The 18,920-nt window shown below is 50.5% G+C and overlaps 1 protein-coding gene across 1 annotated transcript in view; it reads left to right on the plus strand.

Annotated features, from left to right (window-relative positions):
* BDKRB2 (bradykinin receptor B2) overlaps positions 15,103–18,920 on the plus strand; it is a 31,290-nt gene continuing 27,472 nt past the window's right edge. The window contains exon 1 of the mRNA XM_018066142.1: positions 15,103–15,568. The gene's annotated coding sequence lies outside the window, so the exon portion shown is untranslated. The remainder of the gene's footprint in view (positions 15,569–18,920) is intronic.

The raw sequence follows: 18,920 nt of genomic DNA on the forward strand, positions 1-18,920 counted from the left end.
TCAGTACCACCTGGACATTGGTTAGAAGAGCTGCTTCCCCGGCACCAGCTTGTACTTCCTGAATGAGAAATTCTGGGGCTGGGCTTCAGCTGTATGTGGTTTTTCTTCCAGTTTATTTGAGAGGTAAGTGGAAAATCACACTTAAGTTTAGTGGGTTGCCATTCCCTGCTCCAGGGGATCTTCCTGATCCAGGGATTGAACCCGAGCCTCCTGCCATGCAGGCAGGTTCTTCACCATCTGATCTACCAGGGAAGCCCAGTTAACACTTCCAGTTTTACTGAGATGTACGTGGCAAACCACACTACGTAAGTATAGCATGGTGACTTTTTTTAATCTTTTTTTTTTTACTTTTTATTTTATATTTGATATAGCCAATTAACAATGTTGTGATAGTTTCAGGTGCAGAGCAGAGAAACTCAGCCATATGTACACATGGATCCATTTTCCCCCAAGCTCCCGTCCCATCCAGGCTGCCACATACAATAGGTCCTCCCTAACTATCCCTTCTCTACATCCTTCCCCTCGGCCACCGTAAGTTCATTCTCTAAGTCTGTGAGTCTGTTTCTGTTTTGTAAATAAGCTCATTTTTTTGTAGAGTTTCTATGAATCCTGCATATAAATTTCTGCAAATAGTGATATCATGCAGTATTTCTCTTTCTCTAACTTACTTTCTTCCCTCTGCACTCTAATTTGACTTACCTACTCTTGAAATAAGGACCCCTAGATTTAGCATTCCTCTTCTTTCTCAGAGAGCCCTGATGCATATTCTCAGAGGGGCCCTTGGGCTACTGGATGGAGCTTGGGTAGAGGAGGGGTAGATGGGGCCCTGGAGACTGTACCCAGGCTGGAGAGGAAGGTGGCAAGTCTGGGGTGATGAGAATGGGCAGACCCCTCATCCAGCAACTTTGGTTTTCCCTGTGAAGTAGCAGGAGGGTCATTTACTTGGAGGAAGAGAAAGGTGTAGAATTTGAGGGAAAAACAAAGGACCAGAAGTTGAGAAACCACAGGCGGCTCTGGGGGGGTGTTCAAGGCCCTGCTGGTTGGCAATTCTGAGTCGTCCGTGGCTTCAGGGCTGTACTGAGCTTGGTACAGGGAGCAGGGGACAGACAGCAGAGAGGGACAGGGGTTCAAGGAGGGCCATGGGCAGTGTGAAAGTGAAGTCATATATGTCCTATGGGAAGAAGGGAGGTCATGGTCAGAAATTAAAATGCTGATTTGGGGTAAAAGGGGCAGATTCAGTATCCATGGGTCCTTCCTCTCCCCAAAATCCTTTCAAATGTTAATAAAGGTATTGCTAAAACACACACACACACACACACACACACACACGGTAATTCCCTATAAAAACATGAACGCAGGTGAACTGCACTAGCAACTGAGAGAGTCAAGACATGGTTAGTTGACGAAAAGCAGAAGGATAGGGCAGAAGGGGGGTGGTTTCCACTTAAGGGCACGAAGAGGGTTGTTGTTTCAGTCACTCATTTTTGTCTGACTCTTTGCGACCGTGTGGACTGCAGCATGCCAGGCTCTGCCCATGGGATTATCCAGGCAAAAATACTGGGTTGCCATTGCCTCCTCCAGGGGATCTTCCCATCCCAGGGATCAAACCCACATCTCCTTCACTGGCAGGCAGATTCTTTACTACTGCACCACCTGGGAAGGTTGCCATAGATCTTCAATTTATTAAAAAAATGCAGTAAAAGGAGGTATGCCTGGAATGAGAAGGTATGCCTGTAAAAGGACAAAAAAGAGGACATATGATTCTATTTTTTAAAAAAAACTCTAAAAATATAAGCACAGAGTGAAGAGAGTGGAGATGGGGAGGAAGGTGTTTCTAAGGGGCTGTGAGGTGATGTGTGTGCTTGTAATTTTGATTGTGGTGATGGTTTTCAAAGTGCATATGTATGTAAGTAAAAACTTATCAAACGGTATGCTTTAACTGTATGCCGATTCAGTTCAGTTCAGTTCAGTTGCTCAGTCGTGTCCGACTCTTTGCAACCCCATGAACCACAGCACGCCAGGCCTCCCTGTCCATCACCAACTTCTGGAGTTCACTCAGACTCACGTCCATCGAGTCAGTGATGCCATCCAGCCGTCTCATCCTCTGTCGTCCCCTTCGCCTCCTGCCCCCAATCCCTCCCAGCAACACAGTCTTTTCCAATGAGTCAACCCTTCGCATGAGGTGGCCAAAGTACTGGAGCTTCAGCTTTAGCATCATTTCTTCCAAAGAAATCCCAGGGTTGATCTCCTTCAGAATGGACTGGTTGGATCTCCTTGCAGTCCAAGGGACTCTCAAGAGTCTTCTCCAACACCACAGTTCAAAAGCATCAATTCTTCGGCGCTCAGCCTTCTTCACAGTCCAACTCTCACATCCATACATGACCACAGGAAAAACCATAGCCTTGACCAGACGGACCTTAGTCGGCAAAGTAATGTCTCTGCTTTTCAATATGCTGTCTAGGTTGGTCATAACTTTCCTCCCAAGGAGTAAGCGTCTTTTAATGTCATGGCTGCAATCACCATCTGCAGTGATTTTGGAGCCCCCCAAAATAAAGTCTGACACTGTTTCCACTGTTTCCCCATCTATTTCCCATGGAGTGATAGGACCGGATGCCATGATCTTCATTTTCTGAATGTTGAGCTTTAGGCCAACTTTTTCACTTTCCTCTTTCACTTTCATCAAGAGGCTTTTTAGTTCTTCTTCACTTTCTGCCATAAAGGTGGTGTCATCTGCATATCTGAAGTTATTGATATTTCTCCCAGCAATCTTGATTCTAGCTTGTGCTTCTTCCAGTCCAACGTTTCTCATGATGTACTCTGCATATAAGTTAAATAAGCAGGGTGACAATATACAGCCCTGACGTACTCTTTTCCTATTTGGAAGCAGTCTGTTGTTCCATGTCCAATTCTAAGTGTTGCTTCCTGACCTGCATATAGATTTCTCAAGAGGCAGGTCAGATGGTCTGGAATTCCCATCTCTTGAAGAATTTTCCACAGTTTATTGTTATCCACACAGTCAAGGCTTTGGCATAGTCAATGAAGCAGAAATAGATGTGTTTCTGGAACTCTCTCGCTTTTTTGAATACACCTCAATAAAGCTGTTTAAAAACATGATAAATGACATTGAAATGTTTGAAAGAAGGGTTGGAAGATAACATCATGAAAAGTTCCCTAAAGAAGAACAGCAATAATTAGAAGTAAGAAATTCTAAGAGTCAGTTCTGGTGGTTCAAGATCTGAGAAATAGAAGCTCCAGAAAAAGAAAACAGAAGTAAACCAAAGGGAAAAACTTGTCAAAGAAATGATAAATGTGCCCATATTTGGAAAAGGGGTCTGTGCAATTGCAATGACAAAATTATTCTGCCCAAGTGAACACTAAAGACCATCACAGTGTCCTTATAAGAGGGAAGTAGACGGAGAGTAGACACAGAGAAGGCCCTGGGGGTTGGGGTTGGTGGGGGGCGGTGGTGGTGACGGGAGGGATGTGGCCAGAAGGCGAGGAAACCAAGGGATGCGGATGGCCGCTGGGAGCTGGGGAGGGAGCAGAGCCTGACTGACGGATGCCTTGATTTCAGACTTCTTGCCTCTATAACTGAGAAAGAATATATTTCCATAGTTTTAAGCCACCAAAAAAGACTCTTGAGAGTCCCTTGGATAGCAAGGAGATCAAACCAGTCAATCCTAAAGGAAATCAACCTGAATATTCACTGAAAGGACTGATGCTGATGCTGAAGCTCCAATACTTTGTCCACCTGACGCAAAGAACTGACTCACTGGAAAAGACCCTGATGCTGGGAAAGATTGAAGGCAGGAGGAGAAGGGGACGACAGAGGACAAGATGATTGGATAGCATCACCGTCTCAATGGATATGAAATTGAGCAAACTCCGAGAGACAGTAAAGGACAGGGATGCCTGACATGCTGCGGTCCATGGGGTCACAAAGAATTGGACATGACTTGGCAGCTGAACAACAGCAAGCCCCTATGGTTGAGGTAATATGTTACAGCACCCACAGGATGATAAATCTAATGAAATCTAATCAAGGTGCCACCATTGTCTACCAGGAACAATATTCCACATCAGAGGCAGAGGAACATGGAAACTGAGGGTCGATGGAACCACGTTTTTTATATCTTCATATTGGAAGGAATGGGGGAGACAGAGCAAGAGAAATTATCTAGTGAAGCCCAAAAAAGGGGGGTGTGCAGTGGATGTCAGGCTGAACCCAGGCAGCAGCACAGGCAAAGGCCCTGGGGTGTAATATGTGACGAGGACTGGCCTACGCACGACGTGTCTGCGGAAGGCGGTAGGGCCGTGAGCATGCTTATTCTTGCTGATCTCCCCCAATCTCGGAACACCTTTGCTAGATTTATGGGATTCCCCACCCAGTGAGTTTTGGGAATGGTAAATGCTTTCACAGCCTCTCCTGCAACAGGGAGCAGGTGGGCACTGGGCCATGAGTCCTAGATGGGCCTTTGAATCAGAAGCTGCTGAGGATCTGGGGACCCCTCCCAGGACAGGCCCACAGCTATACCAGCTCCTGGAGGCCCTAGGGTCCAGTGCCAGGCCTGGGGCATCAGCAGTGTGGTCTGTGCTCATGGCGGACAGGAGGGCAGCAACGTGGTCTGGGCCCATGGAGGGGGGGACGAGGGGATGTCCACACAGGCGCAGTTATAAGGGGGCTTTGTGGAGTCATCCCTGGCTGGACTTCTAAGCCCACCCCAACCCCCTCCCTAGACTTGAGCCACTTACTCATGGCCTCGGGGGCACAGACTTGCACCTAAGATCAGTCTCCCGTGGTTGGTGTCCAAGGCTCTGTGTGCACAGTGGGGGAAGAGAGGGTGTCTGCTTATTCAACCAGCAACTGTTTATCACCCATTTCCCTTGTGCTGGGCACTGTGTCAGCCTCATTAATTTGATATGATTCACTTCAGCTTCCATTAGGTTGCCAAAAAGAGAAAACCACCCTCAAATAAACTTTGGAGTTAAAAATGTAACCCTCAGAAAAGGAAATGGTCACCTGCTCACTTTCTGAATCACTCAAGTCTAGGAGGAGAACACAGACCGTTTCCCGAAAGGGTGGCCGGCTGCTGCCCCCACCCCGTGTCTGCTGGGGGGGCCCTGGCCTATTTCTGGCATCAGGGAACCCTGACCCTGCTCCACTCCACGCCCTTGGAGTTCACGGCAGGGAACATTTGGGAAGGCAGTGCCTATTCATGGAGCCACAACAAGAAGGTGAACTCGGTCATGTCACCCTGATGCTGTGGGTGGCGGGGGGCCCCTCTCCAGGGCCCATAGCACCCCTCCCCCATGTCTCCAGAACGTCTGACCCATCGAGAAACACGGGACCCTCAAGGATGGGCCGGATGACTAAAGCACCCCTCTGGACCTGTTTCTCCACTGGGCCCTGAAGGGGGCCCCCAGCTCCCACGTTCTCTCATGGACCCTCCTGCATCCAGGCGCCCACCCTGCCCACCTGAGGACATATCCTTGGCCCACCTTCTGCCTTTCTCAGACAGCGCTGCGTGGCTCCCGGGACGCTGGGATGTCCTGAGATGCCTTCAGGTCCTGCTCTCCTTGGACAGGACCCTTCCCCTTCTGTTGATAATTCTAGTGTCACTCGCCCCCATGGGGCTGTGAGGAGGAGGCCACAGGAGGAAGCAGGTGGGGGAGACCCCTAAGGGCAGGGCGGGGATGGGAAACTGTTAATCTTGACCACGGGAAGGCAGAGATCAGCCTTACCGGCTCTGGGAGCCCTGGGTTGGCACAAGGGACAGAGCTGGCCTCAGGGAGGGTTTGGGGGGCAGACAGATGGATGGACAGATGGACAGATGAGCAAGAATTCTGGGGAGACCCCAGGGCATGGTGGAAAAGATATAGATTGAGAGTCAGAAACTGGCTTCTCTGCCGTCGGCAGCCCTCCTTCATCTGTTCAATGAGTGTTTTCTGAGTACCTAGGACCTGCCCGCCGGCACACTGGCGAGTATTTGTAGACATGGCCCTGCCCTCATGGAGCTATGAGTTCATGGCAGAGGACACACAACCACACACACACACACACACACACACACACACACACACCCCTTTGCACCTTGTGGGTGTCCCGCAGAAGAGCCCCGAGGCTTCAGACAGGAAGGAGGGCAGAGAGAACCCCCTGAGGAGGAACCACTAAGGCTGCAACTTGGGGAGGAGAGCAGCTGGCCCCAGGAGAAGAGGGAAGAACATTGCCGGGGAGGAGCGGGCCTGCCAGTGTCCTGTGGCCGGGAAGCACTGGTGAGTGAGAGGTCTGGAGCCGTGTTTTTTGCTAGATGCAATGGAAGTGGCCATCAGAGAGTGATTTCACCTGCTTTAAAATCCCTCTGTTTGCAAATGTAGGGAAGAGGCACATGGACACGGGGGACGGGGCGGATGTGGGAAGGGTGAGGTGATTGAGAGTGACGTTGACATCTATACACTACCATGTGTAACATAGATAGCTGGTGGGAAGCTGCGGTATAGCCAGGGAGCTCAGCTCGGGGTTCTGTGATGACCTAGAGGGGTGGGATGGGGTGGGAGTGTGGGAGGGAGGCTCAAGACGGAGGGGACGTGTACACAGTTATGACAGATTCGCACTGTTGTACGGCAGAAACCAACAAGACACTGTAAAGCAATTAGACTCCAATAAAATCAGCTCAGGCCAGTTCAGTGGCTCATTTGTATGTGACTCTTTGCGACCCCATGGACTGCAGCACGCCAGGCCCCCCTGTCCATCACCAACTCCCAGAGTTCACTCAGACTCATATGCATCGAGTCAGTGATGCCATCCAACCATCTCATCCTCTCTCGTCCCCTTCTCCTCCCGCCTTCAATCTTTCCCAACATCAGGGTCTTTCCAAGTGAGTCAACTCTTTGCATCAGGTGGCCAAAGTATTAGAGTTTCAGCTTCAGCATCAGTCCTTCCAATAATATAAATAAATAAAATCAGCAGTTGCCAGAAAGCAGAGGAGGGGAGGGCTGATGGCAAAGTAGCCCGCAGGTGATGTGCAGTGCAGGGTGACTGAATCATTCCGTGGGGTACGAGGGTAGTGGATGCAAGAATCTGACTTGGTCAAAACTCACAGAACCAGACATCACAGAGAGGAAACTTTACTGCGTGCAATTTTTTTTTTAAGTTTTCTATTAAAAAAAAACAAAACAAAAGATCCCTTTGGCAACTGCAAAGGGAAGGGTGGGAGGGGCAGGAGGGGAAGTGGGAAACAGGCCAGCCAGCAGCAGTGGTCTGGGTGAGGGTGGATGGGTCTGGGCTGGTGGTGGCTCAGGGCCTTGACCTCTGGTAGCTTGCTCCCTCACTGGGCACAGGGGGCAATGGTTCCCACCTCAGAGCTGACCGCGTGGGTTGGAGATATCTCCTGTCTCCTGCCAGGAGGGCCCTGGAGGGAGCAAGGTGCTGAGTAAACTTGAGAGCCTGGCTGACCGTGCTTTACCTGAGGACGGCTGGGGCTCTCTGGCCAGGGTGGGGGTGGGGGCTGGGAGCTGCCTGGGGTTGCCTTAGGAAAACAGACTTGAAGGTGAACCAAGCAGGAATCACTCAACAGTGAAGGGCACCAGCTGGAGGCCCCTGGGCAAAAGGAATGTGGACCAGAACGTTGTGTATTCAGTTTCTGTGTCCCCGGGAGGCCAGAACATTTGAGTTGGGGTGCATTCAGGATCTGAAGGCCTAAGCAGAGAGGGGTGGGGAGCAGAAAGCCTGGCTAGCGGGGGCCATCCACTGGGAGATGGAGGCTCCCATCTGCAGGCCACAGTGCAGTGGACCCTGGATTCTGCTCCAACTCAGCGCTCCCCTCTCGCTGGGGGATCTTGGGCAGCTCACTCAACCTCTCTGCTTCGTTATAAGCCTCCGATGAGTAGCGCACGGGAAGACACCTCGGGGAACTAACAATACTCAAACCAAATGGATGAAGTGAAATGGAGGCTGATGCTGATGTTGATCAAGGGTCAGCCCATGAGTCGGGAGAAACTTGAGTTGTTACCGAATGCAAGTTCATGTGCCCGTCACACAGGGAGGCCAGACAAACCAAACTGTCAGAATCTGGAGCAGAGAAAGGTTTATTGCAGGGCTGAGTAAGAACAAGCGACTCCTGCCCACCCCCCCAACCCCAAACACTCTGACGAGTTTCAGCAAAGAATCTGTTTCTCTGAGAGCAGCAATCCACAGCTTTTTGTGCCTACTTGAAAATTTTTTTTTACTTTATGTTGGAGTATAGTTGACTAACAATGCTGTGTTAGTTTCAGGTGTTCAGTAAAGTGATTCAGCTATACATATAAATGCAGCTATTCTTTTTCAAATTATTTTCCCTAGTAGGTTGTTACAGAATACTGAGCAAAGCTCCCTGTGTCATCCAGGGCAAAGCATTTTTAAAGGCCAGGTGAGGGGCGGGTGTCCCAGAGTCTGTGATCAGCTCACACACAGTTCTCTGGTTGATGGTGAGGTGACAGGGCCGTGTCACAGGGTTAACCTGATCAGTCCGTAGGTGCCAGTAGATCTGGGGGGCTATGAGCTTGGGGTCATCCAGTAGTTAATTTCTTCCATTTGGTGGTGGTTTTAGCATCTGGAAAACTCAGGAAATGTGCATCAGGTACTGGTGTCCAGCTACTTCAAAGAGGAGCCACAGCAAAGGACACAGGGGTGGTATCTGCCCAGGAAGCCCCTATAGGGTCCTGCTTGGTTTTAGAATGCCCCCTGGGGCACAATCCTTCCCCACCCCAGCAGCACCAGTGCACTAAGTGTGTGAACCTGTGAGGACCAGCAAGACGCAACTACTGAGAAACTGTCTGGTTCTTCCTGCAAAAGCCAAGGGCAGAATCACCACGGTGCCTGGCACCTCCTCTTCTGAGTATGTACAAAAGATTGAACATAGGAACCCAAATGAATACTTCTACGTGAATGCTCATGGCAGCCTTATTCATAACAGACAAAAGGAAGAAACAGCCCTAAAGTCCACTCCGGGGAAGAAGGGGCAGATGGGTGTGGTCCAGATGTGATGCAACATTGTTGAGCCACAAACAAGAATGAAAGATTGACACGTGCTGCCAGGCGACTGAGTCTCAAAAACATGACACAGAGTGCAAGAAAGCATGTGAACGTGTTAGTTGCTCAGTCGTCTCCGACTCTTTGCGACCCCATGGACTGTAGCCCGCCAGGCTCCTCTGTCCTTGGAATTCTCCAGGCATGAATACTGGAGTGGGTTGCCATTCCCTTCTCCAGGAGATTTTTCTGATCCTGGAATTGAACCCAGGTCTCCCGCATTGTAGGTGGATTCTTCACCATCTGAGCCACCAGGGAAGTCCAGAGTGTAAGAAGTCAGGCCCAAAAGACCACAAGTCATAGGATTCCATTCCTATGAAATATCCATAATAGGTAAATTCAAAGACACTGCCCCCAGAATAAATCTTCTCTGTGAGCATCAGCCTCTTGATCAGGGGTGTGGGGTGGGAAGGGGAAAGGAGGGGCCTCAGCTCAGTGCCAGACTGGTGGGCACAGTGCCAGCCTGATGGGCACCAGGCCAGTTAATCAAACAGCCTGCTGCCAAGATGGGGGTGGAACGCACTCCCAGGTTCTCTGGGAGGCACGAGGACCCTGCAGGCAGGGCCAGCTGCCCGGGGATCATGGCTCAGCACTTAGTCCCAGGAGAAGAGGGGCCAGGGGTGCTAGGAACCAGCCTGGGCTGCTCACCTGAGGCTTTCCCAAACTCAGTGACTCCGAGAGCAGGAAGTGAGCAATCGCCTCTAGACCTAAGAGCGGCGTCAGCCCCAGGGCCAAGAACAGAGTTAGGAAGCAGCGCTGCCGTGATGACTGGCAACCAAGACCCCCTCCCCAAACCAAACCCGGGGGCTGACAACCTGCCGGCCCCGCAGGACCAGGCCCTGGTCCACCTCCCAGGACAACAGGGAGGGAGACAGATAGGAAGACTGGCTGTCCTGTGCACGAGCTCCCTCCACCTCCTTCCCCACATTCCTCTCCGTTCTCAGCTCAGTTCTTTGCACCAGAAATAGCAAGGATTTCACTCACTCCCTAAATCTGGGTAAGGGGTGTGGGAAAGTCTAGTAGGACAAAAGTTGTGGGAAAAACTCCCATATAGAAAAGTTAAATAAAAACAGATGAGTTTGTTTTCTGCTGTGTTTCCACTCTCCTGGAAAGAAAAAAAAAAAAAAACATATGCACATATAAATTATAAAATACGAATGGCATCATTTTGGTGATTTCACATATGAGCTAAAAGGACTGATATTTGCACTTCCAGCTGAGCAGTATAAAGGTGAATGGTAAAATGCATATTAATAGACTAAATTTTTAGTTTTCCTTTACCCAGGAAGACAGTAAACAGCTAGTAACTCATCACTGGGTGGCGGGCAGTTCAGAGCTGAAAAGTGACCACTGGCTGTCCCTCTGCTTCCTGTAGCATTGTAGGGGCTCCTGGATATCAGGGGACAGAGGCAGAGCATGTGGGGTTGGGGGTGGCTATACACTGCCTGGACACACTCTGCAGGGTCCATCAGGCATGGGCATCCGTGCCAACCAGTCCACATTACAGGCTTTGTGCATGCTTTGCTCTAAAGCAGAATGTGTGCTCACCCAGTTTTTCCAGACTGGTCTGCCTGGGGTGTGGGGCTTCCTCGGTGACTCAGTGGTAGAGAATACACCTGCCAATGGAGGAGCCGCAAGAGACATGGGTTCAATCCTTGGGTCAGGAAGACCCGCTGGAGGAGGGCATGGCAACCCACTCTAGTATTTTTGCCTGAAAAATCCTGTAGACAGAGGAGCCTGGCGGGCTTCAGTCCATGGAGTCACAAAGAGTCAGACATGACTGAAGCGACCTAGCACACAAGCATTCAGTGCCTGGGATGAGCCGAGCGGCTGCTGAGACCAGAGGTTGCTTCTGGTCAAGACTATAGAGTTCCAGGCAAAAGCACAGCCCATTCCTGAAGGCAGATGGAAAAGGACCTTACTGGGGACGGGACTGAGGACCTCAGCCTCAAACATAGACCTTTGTAGAGACTGTTCCGCAACACCGGGTTAGAGAGGCAGATACATATAAACAAACGTGTGTGTATATGTCATAGCCTGCTTTGTGTTGTTCTGTTCTATGGGGTCTTTGCTCCACCCTATAGAAAAGGTTAGATTTGGGGGCTTTGGCCCAAAAACTGAGCTGTGTCTTCCTTCCCTCAGCAGGAGCTCACAGTGGGCCCGCTATGCTCTAGATAACAAATAGTGATAAATAAGACAGAAGCCCCTGCCTTGTGGGGTTCCTGTCTGGGGACCACGGACAAAAACCCCAGAACTGGGAAGGAAGACAGTCAGGCTGCTGAGTGCAGGCGGGGTGCTGTCCCCACCAGGCACATTAGGGAAAGGCCCCATAAGCAGCCCCTAAGAGAAGAGTGGATGTTTCCCAAGGAAGGGTGCTCCAGGCAGAGAGCACTGCAGGTATATTTCAGCTGCCATCTGCTGCACCCGGGAGCCTTAGGTGACTCCATGATGCTGAAGCTTAGGCTTGGACATGAGCTGGAGAGGACTGGGGTGGGTTCTTTCCAAGCCGCAGAGGGGCCCTGGTTGAATGCAGAGACTTGTCCAGGTCATGCTGGAGGAACTTGGTCCCTGCTCTGTTCATCCTGAAAACAGCCGCTGGCTGAAGCCAGAGTCCAGGCAGGGCTGAGCCCCACTGTGACCCGAGCCAAGCAGATGAGTGCAAAGGGGTATAAGAAGTCAGGGGTGCCAGATTTCACAGGAAAGGTTTCATCAAGTTTTCTCAAAGCAAAAATGAAGTGCTGATTCAGATATAAATGAGTGTGGGTTCTGACTGAGTCCGTGAGAAGTTCATTTTCAAATGGTTCCCCACCCAAGCTGTGCCCCTGGGCAGGGGACTGGCCTCAGTGATAGGCTTGGAGCCAATTTTCACCTCTGTACCCCAATACTGAATTAATTCTCAGAGACAGAATTTTGAGTGAATTTTAAAAAAAGAAAATCTTTATTGCTTTGCCAGGCCAAGAGGGCCACAGCAGGCTAATACACTCAAAACTATGTGTCCCCAACCCCTGGGGGCTTGTGAGGAGTTTTATAGTCAAGGGGCTGGGTTGCTGACAAGGATGAGGGTGCGTGCAGGGCCCGTACTTCTTCAGTCCCGAGACCATCCGGTAATGAAGGATGAGCCGTGACCGTCTCTGGAATGAAGAGGGCTTCATCAAGTGGTTAACATCTTCCATTTGGTGCGGATTTTTGTTCTGCTGAAAAGGCTCAAAGATACATTATGTGTATTCCTTGAAGGGGAGCTGAGACCCTGCCCCAAGGTTGCACTATTGTTTCTTGACTGCTTTTCCCTTGTCTCTTCATTCCCCGATTAGCATGCTTGAACCTACCCTTTTTAACTCAGGGAAGGGGACACAGAAAGGCTTTTGTGCCCAGGAGCCCCACAGGGTCCTGCTCGGTTTCAGGCTCCTCCCAGGCATGGGAGTATAGGATTCATTCACTTCTGCCTATGGCATGTCTGATAAACGAGTGGATGGATGGCAGGGTGGGGGTTGGATGGGAGGACGGGTGAATGGGTAGATACAAGCGTGGATGAATGGAAGAGTGGGTGATTATTTTACAAGATTTAAGGATTCTTTTGCTAGGGAGAGACCATACAATGACACTCAGATTGATGAAAAGCAGCATATTTTGTTACTTACAGCTCCAAAGGAGAGAGGGCTTCCAGGCAGGGCCACACAGGGTTGTACCAGGGACACGGAAGCAGCAAGCTGGTGCTGTAAGAGAGCTTACATCCAGCAAGCAGGATGGGTTAGGCAGCTTTCTCAGGCTCCCTGTGGATTGGCTAATCTGAATGATTTTGCAAGTTCCGGGGCATGGGGTTGTCTGTAGGCACCTGGCCCCAGTCTGGTTAGGGCGGGTGCAGAGTGGCCTGAAGTGTGACATCCCGAGAGAACATTTGGCAGGAGTGTGATCCCAGCTGTTCAAGGAGAACTGCCCGGCTACCAGCCAGGACTTCAAAACAGAGTCAAGATAGCATCCCCTTTCCCCTACCAACAAACTATGTTAGGTGGTGGACGGAGATTTCTACAGACGGACAGATGCCTGTTGGAGTTCTCTCAGTCAACAGTACTTAGAGAAGCATTGGCACTGGATTCAGGTCTTTGGGGATTTTTCATCCGGTAGATGAAGATCCCTAGAATATGGGAGCTGGAAGGGACTTTACCAGGTCTCTATCTGACGTCCAGGGGTCTGAAGATGCTTTGGATCATCAAAGATCATTTCAGTGATGTGATGAAAACTATAGATCCTCTCTCCCAGAAAAAGCACTTAGCACCATTCTGTATGCCACGTTAGAGGCCAGGTAGACCCTGGGCAGCTCTGTCCACAGAGCCCTGCCCCCACCTGGAAGGTTAGAAGCCTCAAATTAAGGAGTTCTGGCAGGGTAGAACCAGTCACTGTGCAGAGGAGTCACTGAGACACCAGCTTGGGGAAGGGACCACAATCAAGTTTATGTGACCAGTTTATAGCCAAGCTAGGCCTAAACCCCAGATCTCCCCATAAACCTTTCCAGAACTTCCCCATCTCTCTGATGATTGTTCCTGTTCAGTTGTTTAGTCGTGTCCGACTCTTTGCAACCCCATGGACTGCAACATGCCAGGCTCCCTGGTCCTTCACCAACTCCTGGAGTTTGCTCAACCTCATGTCCCTTGAGTCGGTAATGCCATCCAATCATCTCATCCTCTGTCGGTCCCTTCTCCTCCTGCCTTCAATCTTTCCCAGCATCAGGGTCTTTCCCAATGGGTCGCTCTTCACATCAGGTGGCTATCTGATGATCAAGTCGGATTCCACTGCTGGTTTGAAGATTTGGTAGAGAGAAGTTTCAAGTGAAGGGGAGACAGAAAGTGGGGTTCTGACCCTCCGTCTATCCCGCAGTTCCCCCAGGCCCGTGTTATCGTCTCTGTTTTAAAAGAAAGCCTTTATGACTTTTTTTCAAAAGCATTTGAAGGCCCGTGCACTTTCCAGCTTCTAAGCTTCGGGAGTGTTAAGTGCTGTGGATTGTCAGTGTCTCCAGGGAGAAGCCAAGAAAGTCAATCAGTGTTTAAGTGAGAGGACACCATAGCCAGACAGCCCCCCCAAAATGGCTGAGTCTCAGGAGCACAAAACCCCCTAAGTGTCACCGGGAAACAGGACTGGGACAGGCCTTCTATCTCTGAAGATGTTCCTGAGTTTCTATTGCCATCATTCCTTTGGAAGCATGTGGTGTGTGTATCTGTGTGTGTATGTGTGTGTGTGTTAGCTGCTCAGTCGTATCCAACTCTGTGACACCATGGACTGTAGCCACCAGTGTCCTCTGTCCATGGGATTCTCCAGCCAAGAGTACTAAAATTGGTAGCCACTCCCTTCTTTAGGAGATCTTCCCAACTCAGGGATTGAACCCACGTCTCCTGCATCCCATGCTGCTGCTGCTAAGTCGCTTCAGTCGTGTCTAACTCTGTGCGACCCCATAGACGGCAGCCCACCAGGCTCCCCCGTCCCTGGGATTCTCCAGGCAAGAACACTGGAGTGGGTTGCCATTGCCTTTTCCACCTGCATTCCATAGATGGCATTGGAAAAAAAAAAAAAATTAGAACTCCCTGCCTCCCTGGTCAAATTCTGCTTCTACCTTCCGTGTAAATGCCCACTGTTTATACCTAAACTCAGACACAAAACAACCACCTAGGGAAAACAAATCATGATTCATTGCTATAAACACGCTATTTAAAAAAATGTGTTCGCTTGCGGAGTGTGTCAGCTACCTACCTCAACACCAGAAAGAAGAAAGCTAGTATTTTAGGGGTCACCTGCTAGGTATCCGATTTTCACATCCATAGTTTCATTTAATTGAGAAAAGGAATGGGAAAGTGGTTAAGAAAAGACTTTGGAGCCACACTGCCTGGGTTCCAGGGAGGATTAGCTGAGTGAATGCATTTATGTCTTTACAAAGCGCCTGCCACAGTAAAAGTCAAATACTTGTCAGGACTGTTTCTAATCCTCACCACACCCCCTCTGAGTATTGTCACCATCAGCTCCATTTCAGAGTTCAGAGAGGTTAAGTCACTTGCCCGGGGCTTTTCGCTAGGGAAGCGGGGCTGAAAACCCCGGGCTGACTCGGAGCGCAGAACATGTTTGCCAACCGGAGCCTCTCAAGGGCAGCCTGTCTACACAATAGAACACTCGGCGGACTAACTTGGAAGTCTTCCACGCGGCTCGCCCAGCTCAGAAGCCAGGAGGAGCCCCGGGCAGCCGCAGCCACCCTGCCTGGCCTCTGCAGGTCTGGGTTCTAGAAACTGTAGCCATCCTGGCTAGGCAGGGCGCTGGGCAGAAGCTGGAGTGCTGGGCTAGGCTGGAGGTGGAGGGAGGAAGTGCCCAGAAGGGCGATGACATCACGACCCAGCCCTTGAAAGATGAGCTGTTCCCGCTGCCACTTCAGCTCCGCTCCGGAGGCTCCTGGGAGGACTGGGGACCTGGAGCAGCCTCGCTGGACCAGGGAGCCACGGGGGTGTCCTCGATCATGCTCCAGACAAGGTGGGTGCTGGGCGGGGGCTGGACAGGCAGACCCAGCACAGAGGGAGGTGGGCAGATGGGTGACACACGGGGGCTGATCCCCAGGCTGGGAGAGAAGTTTTGTTCAGCTGCTCGGGAGCTTGGAAAAGTTCCTTCCCTTCCCTACAAGTAACAGGAAAGGTTCCCAGCAAGAGAAATGTTCTTGTTTTGTTCTAGGTGTGTCTTCTTTTTGAACTGAGGAGACAGGCAGGCAGGCATGTGTTTGTGCGAGCAATTTAGCGGTCTGATTTTATACGGTCCGGGTGGATTCTTGCGCTAAAGCAGGGAGAAGCGAGCGAGGTGCAGTGGGAAAGGTGCGGCGTTTAGACTCCAGAATCTGGCTTTGCACTCACAGCCCTGCCGCTCGTTGGCCCTGTGTGACCCTGGACAAGTTACTTAACCTCTCTGAGCCTCAGTTTCTCATCTGTAAAGTACCCTGCTCACCTGCTTCCCGGGGTGGCTGGAGTTATTCAGGGCACAGATGGAAGGGGTTGTAAACTTTTGCTGATTTGCATTTGAGGTGGCTGTGATGATTCAGATGAGCTTCTCATCTCTCCTGTCTGGTCCTGGGTGGCTAGGATGGAGGGCTGAAACAGTGCCTTGGTTCAGAGCATCAGCTCTGCATCCAGACCTACTTGGCACCAAGTTCTGCTCTCACCCTCTGGGTAACGTGTTTGCGTCCATTTTTTTTCTAGTGTCCTGAGCCAGAAAGCTGACTGGCAGGGTGGTGGCCAAGAGAGAAATAGGCTGATTAAGTGTCACGTATGCAGTAGGTGCTCAATAGACCGTAGCCGTTATCAGAGCTGCCAAGGGCAGGTCGTTTTACCAGCCTGGGTCAGGGTAGGAGGTGGGCCTTTGCTCTCCCCGGGGCAAGTTAGAATGTGCCTCCTTGAATTAGGCTCCCTGCGTCTCCCGCCAACCTCAGGAAGTGGGAGCTCCGGCCCAGGTATGAGCCGTTGCAGGGGGTCGGGGGAGGTGGGGGCAGGACCAACCCCCGCCCCATATTCCTCCTCTCAGCAAGAGAAGGGCTTGGCTGGCTGGGGGGTAGAGTGTGCAACCCCACAGGTCGCTGGAGTCTTGCTGCGTTCTGTGTCCTTCTGGGCCCCGGCAGTACTGGAAGTGGTGGGGATATTCCACAACAGGAGACCCAAAAGCTTGAAGGGCGCGTTTATTGTTTTTCTCCTGCTCAGAACAGGAGCCAAACAGGGGTTGGAGCCAGGAGAAGCGGTTTTGAAAACATTGTAAATGCAGGCTCTGTGCTGGCCCCACAGACAGGACCACAGGGTCTCATCCCTGCTCTGCCCTGAACTCACAAAACCCCTGCAACCGTGGGCTCTGGGATCCTCACGGAACAGATGAGGAAAAAGAGCCTCCAAGTCAGGATGTAACCCAGCAAAGCCCTTCGCTTAGGGTCTCGGAAGTCCTCAACCTCTTGGTGACTCAAGTCTATCACTTATAAGAAGGAGGAGGTTCCGATGATTGATCGATGGTGAGATATAAGGAGTTGGGATTAGGCAGAATCGGGGAGATGCTGTCCCATGGCATCAAGCAGGGGAAACAGCTGTGCCACGTGGTCTCTGCTAACACAATGATTCTGTCTGGATAAAAAGTTCAGAGGGCGTCCGAGGGTAAGACTAAGGGCTGTCTTTCTGACCTGTGCCACCTCAGGGTCAGAGAGGGTGCACCGGGGGCACGGGAGGGGGGCTGCAGACCCAGCAGGGGATTCTGGTTTTCAAAATAAAAGCAGGGAGCATATCTGTCCCATTCACAGCCAGCTTGCCTGCTCTTAAACCGTGCCTAGTATAAAGCAGATGCCAGTCAATATTTGCTGAATGACTAAATAGTGGATGCATGAATGAACGGATGGATGGATAAATGAATAAGTGAATACTGATCACTTAGCAAGCACTACCAGCATACAGCATGTTGCTAAGTTAAAGAAGCCAATCTGAAAATGCTCCTATTACATAACAGCCTGGAAAAGGCAAAACTATGAAGACAGTGAAAAGATGAGTGTTTGCCAGAGCTGAGGGCAGGGAGGGATGAACACAGAGAGCACAGAGGACTTTTACAGCAGTGAAACTACTCTGCATGAAATTATGGTGGTTTGGGTCTTCCCTGGCGGTTCAGTGGTTAAAACTCCACGCCTCCATTGCAGGGGGCCTGGGTTCCGTACCCGGCTGAGGCATTGATGCCCTGTGTGCCGCACAGCACACAGCACACCAGGATGGTGGATACATGTCATGATACATTTGTCCAACTCCATAGAATGTACAACAGCCAGAGAGAGCCCTAGTGTGAACCATAGACTGGGTGACACCATGTATCAGTGTAGGTTCAAGGACTGTAAGGACACAGCACTGTGGGTGCAGGATGTTGATTTGTGCACATGTGGAGCGGGAGGTACAATATTTGGAAACTCTGTACTTTCTGCTCAGTTTTTCTGTGAACTTAGTTCAGTTCAGTTCAGTCGCTCAGTCGTGTCCGACTCTTTGCGACCCCATGAATCCCAGCACGCCAGGCCTCCCTGTCCATCACTAACTCCCGGAGTTCATTCAGACTCACGTCCATTGAGTCAGTGATGCCATCCAGCCATCTCATCCTATGTCGTCCCCTTCTCCTCCTGCCCCCCATTCCTCCCAGGATCAGAGTCTTTTCCAATGAGTGAACTTAAAACTGCTCTAAAAATTAAGTCTATTTAAATTTTTTTAAACACACACAGTGTTTTGAAGATTCAGAAGGCACGTAGGGTATCCCATGAGTCTAATGAGCAAAACTTCCTAAGACTTTATACTAAGACTCAGGACATCACTTCTGATGCCCACCCAGCCCAGGAGTCCCCTGAACTCCAAGTAACCGTCTTAGTGCACATGCTTCCAGGAACAGGAAGCTCACTACTTTTTAAGTCTGCCTGCTTCATCTTGGGAGGATTATAGTGTTAAAAAGTCCTTCCTTACTTAGACTGAAGCTAAATCCCTCTTCCACTAACCACTGGCCCACTTTCTATCTCTTGGAGTTGGACTGTATAATTCTCATCCAATGGGTCCTCCCTGAGCGAAACATCTACAGCTCCTCAATCAAAACACACTTTTCAGAACAAACCCAAGGAGTAAGGTGTTCCTTTGACTCTGGGATCTCTAGGGTTCTGGAGGCTAGAAAAATGTAAACCCCCTCTAGAAAAAAAAAAATCATCACTGCACAAAGCAGAGTGGAACAAGCATGGTCTCTGGGTTCAAATTCTGACTGCTTCCTGCTGGAGAAGTTCTCTGAGCCTCAGTTTTCTCATCTGTACAATGGGGATAGTCATTCTTGCTTCTGAGGACCAAGGGGGGGT

The sequence above is a fragment of the Capra hircus genome, chromosome 21, assembly GCF_001704415.2.
Source record: "Capra hircus breed San Clemente chromosome 21, ASM170441v1, whole genome shotgun sequence".
NCBI lineage: Eukaryota > Metazoa > Chordata > Mammalia > Artiodactyla > Bovidae > Capra > Capra hircus.